Source organism: Notechis scutatus, chromosome 1 (genome assembly GCF_049901735.1).
Source record: "Notechis scutatus isolate UNSWTSFEM ecotype Mainland chromosome 1, rNotScu1.2, whole genome shotgun sequence".
NCBI classification, from domain to species: Eukaryota; Metazoa; Chordata; class Lepidosauria; order Squamata; family Elapidae; genus Notechis; species Notechis scutatus.
The window spans coordinates 153,138,034-153,149,307 of NC_142009.1; the positions used below are offsets into that span (position 1 = coordinate 153,138,034).

Here is an 11,274-nt window from a genome sequence, read left to right on the forward strand (position 1 = left end):
TCATAGGCTAGACCCATGTCATGGGAGTGGTGGGCCAAGATTTGAGGGACCCGCTTGTTTTAGATAAACTGGGCTACACCATTCAGAAAAAAAATAATCTCCCCACCTCCTGCCCCACCACCAGCTTGCTTCCATAGCTGAGGAAAGCTGAAAGAGGGACTGAGTGGTTTCAATATGAGGGGCTAACCAATGAGTCTTACTTCATCATTCAGCTCTCAATTTATCACACCTGTTTTGGAAAGGGAAGTCCAACATTGCTTCGGGCTTTGTTTGCTTCCTCATCTCTCAGTTTATTGAACACGGCAGCCACTTGCCTTTCTTTTGCCCTTTCTTTTGTGTAAACAGAATGTTGGAATTCAGTTCAGTTCTAAACGCTCTGAATTTTGGCTTAAGGCTGGCAATGAAAACTTGTCGATCAAATCAGCCTAATTGGGGGAAAGTTTACATTTCTTAGCAATAGAGAAATTGAATGCCAGGCTAACAGAGACATTGCCCTAAAAGTTCACTGCTTTGAAGAATAAAAATAACATTGCACTTGTTTTGTCAGCTTTTGTCTCTGAGGTGTTCTCTCTCTATGGTGTTTTATTTCCCTGTGCTAGCAAGGGATTTGTATCAGAAAGATTTTCGTTAGGGACATTTGACCAATGTATGTATTTCTGGAATATATAGGCTTTGATATGTATTTATTAAAAAATAATACTAATTGTTTTTCTGTTCAAAGTGAATAGAAAAAATTAGTATTTTTTTAATAAATGGAAACAGTTGGCTTTTATGAAAGCACTTGGACTTAGAAGGATAGGAAGAATATCAATACCTTTGAATTCTGGTCTTGGAGAAGACTCCTGAGAATATGGACAGCCAAGAAAACAACCAATGGATCATCAAATAAATCAACTCAGATCTCACTTGAGGCATGAATCACCACACTCAAATTATCCTTCTTGGACAATTTATGAAGAGACATAACTTTCTGGGGGAATGCTCTAATATTGGGAAATGTGGAAAGAAAGAGAAGAGGGTGACCAAGGTGGATTAGCTCTGTTAAGTATGGAGAATAACGGAGACCAGACATCTGACCAGTGACTTCAACTCTTTAATAAGTAATAGAACATAACAGAGCAACGCTATGGGCAGCAGTAACCCTTTATAGGGTTAGCTGCTGCCTTATTAACCAATGAAAATGTGCAACAAGTTCAAACTACTAACCAATAAGAAAAGTCCCAAAAGTGGCCAATCAGGGACTAGTTCTGGCCCAATCCCAAGTTGTTGTATAAGGACCAATCTAGTGTGCAGGTTTTCAACCCCTAATTTGCATTTAGGTTATTCACTTTTATTGATTCACAACAAGCTCTATTACAATGATGATAGGTGAACTGTTGGAAGATCTGGGGCAGATGTCCAGATTGTCATGGAGAAAATCTATGTCATCTCTAAGAGTCAGCATTGACTTAGTGATACATAATCACATAAAGAAAAATCTCTGCAGGGTTTTCAAAAGCTCTAGAGACATTTTCTCTGCCCTGGAAAATGTTAACCAGTGGTTTTAAACCATACTAAATATTTCTTTTTCTTGGCTATTGCCTGCTCATCCCTGCTTTGTTTGAAGTCCTCCTGTCTAAGTAGAGCTTTAAGCATTGCCCTGGCAACTACCTGCTGTGTCAAGATTTGCAGCTCAAGATTTAAAATTATGATTTTTTTATAACAGGACCACAAACATTGCTATGACTTATAGCAGAATTTCATTTTAGATTTTTTTTTCTCTGTCGTTGATATGACCTCAAGAATAATCTCTGTGAAAGTTTGCTAGCTCACCTGAGTGCATAAAACATTTTCATTAGTTTTATAAAAATATGCTATTTAATAGGCATTTCCATACTGTGTCCCAAGTGAACAAAATGGCTGATAGTACAAGCGTGAACAAGTCTACTCACAGGTGTTCATTCATTTTATAAAATATGCTGCTTAATAGACACTTCTGTGCTGTAACAAATGTAACAAAATGGCTGACTGTACAAGCGTAAACAAGTCTCACAGATGTTCAATGGGACTTACACTCTGCTAAGTGTGCATAGTTTTTGTAGTTAAAAGTGCAGTCTTTTACATGCTTAATCAAATGAAAATCATTTGATTTCATGTCATGAAATAAAGAGCAAGAAAAGGAGAGGACTTGAGATTATTCACAAGTATTTCATACAGCTGCTCTTCATGAGGTGACTGCAAGAAAGTGATTTCCTGTGGTTTTAGTTCTGGGAGACAAGGGAATAGCATCTAGCTGAAATATTCTGCAACTTTAACACTAGGTTTGATTACTTCTTTTTTCTAATCACTTAGATAGGGTTGAGATAAATTTCATGATTTATCTAAATTTTCATTCTAAAATGTATTTAAATTTTCAGGAAACATAATTTTGAAATTAATTATAACTACCCTTCATGTGGAAAGATGGTTTTGTTTTGAATTCTTTAAAAAAAATGATAGGACGGGATGGGACTTTGAAGGTTAGATACTAGAAGAAACGAAAAATTACAATTAAAGAACAACGTTAAATTTGACTTATCAATACAGACCAGAGCAAAAATACTTTGACATTCAACATATTGAATGATATTTTTGAACAATGGATATGGAAGCTAATTTTGAGAGTATCTGCCATTATAGACTGATTGTGTTTTGCAAGTTTTACCAGAGAAGACTAAGACTGATCTGAAAGTGTAGTTGAAAATGACAGGCTAAAAGTATAATATGGAAAAATCATCCACTAGACCAGTGGTCGCCAACCAGTGGGCTGCGAGAAAATTGTGGTGGGCTGCAGAGAAATCTCATCCCCAGAGTACCCCCCCCCCCAAAGCAATTAAACCAGGCTGTGCAGAAACACAAGGCTACGCTGCCCACATGGCCTATGGGAACCCTCCCCGCCCACTCACTCCTTACCCAGCAAACTTGCCTGCTAAATTGCTATTTTTTCTTCTTCCGACCATCATCTGTTCTGCTGTGCCAGGAGATTTAGATTAGCTAGGAAGCAGGAAATGGTTGGATTTCTTGCTTTCTAGCTAGTCTTTAGATCTTCGGCTGTGCTTTTAAGCACAGCCGAACCTCCCTTAGGAGTGAAGGTTCTGTTATTCAGTGCAGACTCACGGCAAGCAAATTTGAGAGACTGAGCTAGACGATGGTAGATAGATAGATCACTGAATGATTCTGTGAGCAACTCAATCTGCCTGCCTGCTTTGCTTGATTTTGAGTAAAAGTTGCTCTTTTTTTTTAAATAAAAAAAAAATCAATATTTATATACATGGTGTGTTGTGAGTTAATTTTGTGAGTTTGCTTGCTAGCAAATTTAATGCGACAGACTGAGCTAGCCAATGGCAGATAGATAAATTTCTGAATGAATCTGTGATTCGGTGAGCAACTCAATCTGCCTGCCTGCTTTGCCTGATTTTGGGTAAAAGTTTCTCTTTTTTATAAAAAATTCAAAATTTATATAAATATTTATAATATTTACATACAAGCCATGCCCAGCCAGTTACATCCAAGCCACACCCACAAATTAGGCCATGCCCACAAAACTGGTTAGTGGTCCCTGGGATTTAAAATTATCAGTTTGGTGGTCCCTGAGATCCAAAAGGTTGGTGACCCCTGCACTAGACCAGGGGTGTCAAATTCAATTTCACTGAGGGCCACATCAGGATTGTGTATGACCTCGAGGGCTGGGATAGGTGTGGCCAGGGTGTGTGTGGCCAGCATGATGTCAGTTGTATTGGGTGTGTGTGCCTGTGGTGGCTCAAACACTCTGCCAGTGAAAACAGGCTCCCAAGCTCCATTTTCACTGGCAGAGGTACTGTGGACCAGTCCTTTGCTATTTTCAGGGTTGCCCTGCAGGCCAGATCTAAGCACATCATGGGCCACCCCGCAGGCCTTGAGTTTGAAACCCCTGCACTAAACATACAAAAGAAACTGGCTAATGTCTTAATAATTAAAAGGAATTTACAAATAACAATGAAAGAAAGTGACCCAGGTAACCTTCCTATACTGGATTTCCAAAAAGAAAAAAGAAAAAAAAAGCTTGTTAAAGCTTTGAAGAATTTTGTGAGAAAGGACAAAATAAAAAATGAAAAGAAATTATAGTTTAGGACATTATTTAAAGGACAAAAAACTAAGATTGTTATAAGTAAAAGAAAAGAATATAAAGTTGGATTATTTGATTAAGTGTGGGCTACTTGCTCTAAGATATGCTGGTAAAACATGGACACTAACCTTACCATCAATACAAAAGCTACAAGTGATACGAAGAGCCATGGAAAGATACATGCTCAGCATTACAAGACAAAATAGAAAGACCTGCACATGGATTAGAGAGCAAATGAAATATAAGATCTCATTATGAGAGTAAAAGAATTGAAATGGAAATGGGATGGTCACATAGCGAGAAGAACTGATGGCAGGTGGACCAAGGCAGTCATATAATAGGTCCCACTTGATAAAAAGCATCCATGAAAGAGACCTAAAACAAGATGGATCAATAATATCAGCAAGTATAGTGGGCCCAACTGGCAAAGAAAAGCTCAAGAAATATACAGAAGAGGCCTTCGTCCTGCAGTGGATAGACATTGGCTAAAATGATTTATTTATTTATTTGTTTGTTTGTTTGCTTATTTGTTCGTTTATTTATTTATTTATTTGATTTATATTGCTGTCTATTCGCCCATGGCGATTCAAGGCGGCTTACACAATGTAAAATCATATTTAAAACAAAAAATAAAAATAAAAACAATAAGAACTAACAAAAAGAATCAAATAAATTAGTAAAGTACAATAGAACAAAATTTGGGAAAACAAAACAAAACAAAAACCAACTCCCCCCCCACCCCGACGACAGCGGGTCAAACTAACCATCTGATGGGTTCCATCCCTCGCTGGGTTCCCCAGGCCCGCTGGCAAAACCAGGTCTTTTTTTATATATATATAAAATTTTATTTGGGTTTTCACAAAACATAACACAAGTAAAATTTCTTTTTCTGAGAATAGCATGGTCCCGGGTTATCACTTCTCCATACAGACACAAATTCAATTTCATATTCATCTTTGTGTTCTATTCCATATCTTATTACTATTTTAACATTTTCTCAATAATTTTTCCCTTCCCTTAGTTTTCTCAATCTTACTTTTAATTATCTCATTCCTTTCTAAATTCAATTATATATATCTTTTTCTAAGTTTCAATACCTTTCTAGTCATCATATTTATACTTTTGTCTGTCTTGTTTCAATTTCATATTTTCTTTTCTCATTAAACAAAATTTTCCCCTGTAGTTACTAACTGGAGTATGACACCTTTGTATCTTTTAATTTTTATCCATTCAACTCTTATTTAAACTTCAATTTATGCCTTTACAATTATAACATTCAATATAACACATAACTTCCAGTCGAATTCTGCTTGGTAAATTCTTAAAATATGCACTAAGTTCTTAAAGAGAATATATATATGGCATTCAGCTTTGTTCGGGTATTTTCCCACATCATAGTAGTGGTGCTTTTAAAGTTGTAGCAACGTTTCAGCAGAATCTCATCTGCCATCATCAGGCTTTTTGTATAGTGTTCGTCTGTGAGTTAGACTTTTACAGTGGTTTCAGATTTAAATTTGGGGCAGCCTATTGCTGTGCCAGAATGGTTTTTTTCTTCATCCTGATTGGTTGAGAGTCTTGGTCTGTGTTTATTGGTCTTGGAGTTTGCTGTGTTCTGCTTCTAATATCTTCTGTCTGTTTTTTTGGCTCTTTTTGTATCTTGATTGACTGGCAACATTGTGTTACTTTATTGGAGGCCTTTAGTGCAGCTTGGCTTCGGGTAAATGGACGGCTATCATTAGTTAGGAAGCTGGGTTTCATCTGGGTGCCTGGTTGGGGTGTGTTTGAGCTGGAGGTATCAGGGGGGGATCTGTTTGTGCCCAGGTGTTTGCCTGGCTTGTGGTGTGGAGATTTTTTTGTTTGTGAGTGCAGGCTTCCAAATGATTGACAGCCTGGTGGAATCATCTCTTCTGTTCATGCTTTCTGATCTTTTTTCAATCTCTATGGCTTCTCTGATGATTCTGTGGCTGGGATTTTCTATAGTGGCTAGGGTTTTGGTGCCATTGAAGTTGATATATATATATATATATATATATATATATATGTGTTGCTTGGTTGGTATTCTCCACGTCATTGTAGTTCTTTTAAAGAACTACAATGGCGTGGAGAACCAACCCAACACCTACATGTAAGTACCACGAAAACTTAAGAAAACACACACACACACAATATATATATATATATATATATATATATATATATATATATATATATATATATATATATACATTAATAAATAAAATACTTATTCTATTCTAATTCATCTCTATCATTAATGTTAGGTACAATCTTTGACATTTTTAACATTTCTTTTCAATAGGATATCATACTTCTAGGAATACTTATAATATTTCCATAATTTTTTCATGTTTCTTTCATATTCCTCTTCACTTAAATTTTTATAACACATTTATAATAATTAAAATGTTCCCCTCCTTTCCTAATTTCATTCTCTCATTCTCTTTATTTCATTTATTTATTAAACATTCCATTACATTACAATGAGTATTTTATCTATCATTTTAATCACACTTGTTTCATATTTTCAAAGTTCATTTCTATTTCTAATATAACAGTACTATCTTATGTACCCTTGCAGAATCCCCCTTTCAATTAAGTTTTCACCCATTATCTCTGTGTCTTCTAAATACACTTATACCCTTAATCCTTGTCCATTTTCCCTGTTTTTCTATGTCCTGTTTCTGTCCTTTATAATTTATTTTCCTTTCCCTCTTCCCCCTCTTCTTCTCCCTTCTCTTTTTGACCCTTCTCTCTTCTGTAACCCTCTCTTCTGTTTCTTCCTAATGTTGTAATTACTTTTCAAACTATTCTTTTTTGGGGTTGTTTTTTCAGATCTTAAATTTTTCACTCTCTTTCCCCCCTTCCCTTTTGCAAGTGCAATCCTATCCAGAGCCTCAATCACCTTTCTATTCCAAACAGTGACTAAGAGCTCGGCTGGACTGCACAATAGATCTCTAGTTATAACCCCCAGCTCCCTCTGGAACCTATCTTGATCCATTAGTCGATGGGGACAGACCAATCTAATAGGTCCTGCCTCCCTGCGGGGGGCTGCAGTTTTTGAGAAACTCATTGCCACCAGACTGTGATTTGACCATGACAAGGGGAACAAGGAGAGGTCTACCAATTCCAGGTCACATAGTCACTGCTCTGACATGAACACCAAATCGGGAGTGTGACCACTATTACTAGTCGGGCTCTGGATAATCTGGGACAGGCCCATGGAAGTCATGGTTTCTATAAAATCTCGGGCTACCTCTGATCCCGAACCCAGAGAAGGCAGGTTGAAATCCCCCAGAACTATAAGCCTGGGGAATTCCACTGCAAGTCCTGCAGTGAGGTCCAGGAGCCCAGGTAGGGAAGCTGCCAGCAGGGAGGCTGGTACAGCAGCAGCAACCCCACATGATCCCTTGAGCCCAATCTAAGAAAAAGGGTCTCACAGCCGGGGACTTGTTGAACAGCACCTCTGGAGGCTACTAGAGATTCTCTGATAACAACAGCCACACCTCCACCCTGGCCCTGAGGTCTAGACTGGTGCCATGCTCGATAACCCACTGGGCACATTTCTGCAAGAGGAATGCCTCCCTCTGGGCTCAGCCAAGTTTCAGTTATACAAGCCAGATCAGCCTTCTCTTCAAGGATCAAATCGGCAATAAGACTTATTGCAAGCTGATCTCACATTTAAAAGCAGAAGTCTAAGACTAGGTCCTCCACAGATCTGCTGACCAGGAAAATGAGGTGAGTGCAATGGGGCAGAACTGGTATTGAGATTGGTACTAAACACCGAGATTGGTACTAAACACTGAGGTTGTGTTCCCTGTGCCTGCCTTCTCCCTTGTCTCCCATACCTCTTGTTCCTCGACACCACTGAAATAGGATGTCCTCTTCTGCCTTCCCTGAGAACCATTCCATCCCCCATCCCCAACCTTCTTTTGATGTTGATGATTTGATCAAGATTAAAATAAATGTTGTCTCTGGTAACTCTTATTAGACTTTGTTGATAAGGATTGAAATTATGAGGGTTTTTTTAAAAGGATTTGTTCATAGATAAGAGATGGATATGAGAATATGAGATAATTTCTTGTATTTTAAAAGAATATGATAAATCATTAAATTTTTATCTTGTGATGATGGAGGCAGTGAATTCTTTATATAGTTTTTCTATTTACTATATTCACATTTTTTTTCTTTTCTATTTTTTCCCTTTTCTGTACCTTTTTCTTTTTTCCTTTGTTAGTTTTTTCATTTTTTTCATTGTAATTGTACTTTTTAAATAAAATTATTATTTAAAAAAGAGAAAACAGTCTCATTGGATTTGTTGCCCCTTCCTTGTGATCTGACATAGACAATAGGGCTATTTTATCCAAAGGCAATTCAATATGACAATATCATAATCAGCTGGTGAGTATAAATCATATATTCATTAAATGCAGCCATTGTCAGGACTCACTACTATTGTTGAACCAGACTCCCAATGGCATAGCTAATTCTTCAGGCCTTTTCTAGAGTCCAGAAGGGTAGATTCAATCCAATCTCCAGGGGAATGGTGTTTCAAAGGGTTGGTGCCATGTCAGAAAAGGGTCTCTTCTAGATCCCATCATATAACATTCCTTAGTAGAAGGGAGTCATAATATACCTTTCCTGCTGGATCTGATGGCTCAGGTAGATATAAACAGGGAAAAGCAGCTTCTCTAATACACTTACCCCATGCGACATTGGGTAAGATCATTACTAGCATCCTGAATTGCACCCAGAAGCACTCTGTAGACAATGGTGCTCATGGATAAGAAGTATAACATGCTGCTCAAGGAATAGCTGTCTGAACTTCTGCCTTTTGATCAGTTTTAGTTAATGGGTGTCACGTAGCTATGGTGATACTTGTTTGCCAGCAAGTAACAGATAACAGATAATCAGAGTTGGAAGGGACCTTGTAGGTCATCTAGTCCAATCCCCCCCGCCCAAGCGGGAGAAGTTTCTGAATGCTCTTCAAAGGCAACTCCCTGTGCAGGATATTACAGTAGTCCATTTGGGAGGTAGCCAGCCAGGACACGAGTGTGGGAGAGCAGAATCTTCTATGCAATTCCTAGGAAAGAGTGCAACTGGAGCATAACACACAACAGTGCAAAGGCCCTCTTGGCCAAGGCTGCCACCTTTTCTTTGAGCAGGAGTTGTGAGTCCAGGAGAACCCCCAGATTGTGGACCAGGCCTCCTCATCCAGAATAAGAGATGGTAAATCTCTGGAATCAGAAGGTCCCAAAACCCAGAGCTACTCAGTCTTGCTACTCAGTTGAGCTGAAGCCTGCTGTTTCCCCATCCAAACCCCTTCAGCCTCCAGACACTGAGAGAGGGCATCCGCAATATCACTTAATTTGCCAGCAGTATTAATGGATGTTGGCATGGTTACTGGGAAATAGATTTGAGAAATTACGGTTTTAAGCTGGTACAATGCAGATGGCTCAAGCCCCTTTAGACCTCTGACTTAATGGTTTGTATCCAGAATGAATACAGAATAAGGTGCGTGTCTCTGTGTGGGGATACCATCTCAGTTTGAATTTGTAAAAAAAGAAAAAAAAAAGAAAAAAACAAAAGACAAACAATCGCACAATCCTGCTTTAATGGTATTTGCCATATTGTTCACAGTCTGTGGTAGACTTCCTTATAAGTTTATGTCATTAGGATGTTCTGGCTAATTTATTATTCATCTCCTATATAATTAAATATTTATAGCTATTAAGGTTTTTTTCTTTCCTAGCAGTCACGGTGTTAACTTACAGTAGTGACTTGGTCATTTGTCAAGTGGTCATGTGGCTGTTACTTTGTTACTTCATTAACAGTGTCCTGAGCCTGGCAGAACTAATGATCCTCCCCCCTTCTATTCAAATTATTTATCTGTTGATTTTTTTGTCCACTATTAATCCTCAGAAAATAGCAGATTAAGCTAGCCAATTAAATAAATAAATAAACTCCCAGGTACATAAATGAATTACACATTTTGGATTGCCTCAATTATGGGAAGCCACCCAACACCTCTATGAGTTGATATCTATGGAGTTTTTGAGACATCTAGGACATGGTTGTGCCAAAGGTGTTTTTTTCAAAAGGCAACTGGACTTTCTTGGCTTTTTCCTTGAAAACTTCTTCAATTCTGGACTGTCAAGTTGCCTTTGAAACAGCACCTTTGGGGACCTCTATGGCTTCTTGTCCCAGCGTCAGTTATGTCCATCAGGAAAAAAAAAAGAATGGTAAATTCAACTAAAATGGAGCTAGCTGTTCTTGTTGGAATAGTTTGAAATAGGTTTATGCATATGCCTGGTCTAGGAAAAGAATTGTCTTTAGAGCTAAAATAGAAAACTTGATAATGTCATAGATTTCAAAAATGTAAGTGGTATTACCATATTCTTTCTTCTTTTTCTATTCTGACTTCAAGTCAGTGTTGACACGGGGCAACTGCCTGGACTAGTCCATGAAGTTTTCTTGGCATGGTTTCACAAGTGACTTGCCTTTGCCTTCTTCTTCCTAAGGCTGAGAGAGAATGACTGGTCCAAAATCACCTAGCCAGCTTCATGCCTAAGAAGGGATTAGAATTTAGACTTTCCTGGTTTCTAGCTGGTGCCTTAATCACTAGACAAAACTGACTCTCTGTTGGCATTTTATTCATAGGATAAAATGTGACTGTAATTCTTTCTGAATCAACTGGCCAAAGGGTTCAGTGCTTTTCCTCCCTTCTCTAATCCTTCCTTCCTTCCTTCCTTCCTTCCTTCCTTCCTTCCTTTCTTCCTTCCTTCCTTCCTTCCTTCCTTCCTTCCTTCCTTCCTTCCTTCCTTCGTGCTTGGAGGGCAATCTCATGAAGAAGGAATGCCTGGCTATAACAGGATGATCTGGCATAAGGTGATAACCCTATTCATTGCAAAGTACTTGGAAAGTACTTGGAAAGAGAATCCATTTATTCCCAGAAGACAGTTTGCTTCCGTGTCCTGAGCAGATTCATTTCCTCCACAGCCATAGAGTAGAGCTTTATACTTCAGCTGTTTCTCAGCCTTCAGTACTACTTCTTTTTGTAGTACTAGTGGATGTATTTATAACAGAAATATGACAGATTTGAGGAACAGCTCTGGTTCTAAGGCAGCTTAGCCTCT

General features: G+C 38.2%; 1 pseudogene; it reads right to left on the minus strand.

Moving 5' to 3' along the window:
* Nucleotides 1-356: 356 nt before the first annotated feature.
* LOC148133050 (uncharacterized) lies at nucleotides 357-8,057 on the minus strand (annotated as a pseudogene).
* Nucleotides 8,058-11,274: the final 3,217 nt, after the last annotated feature.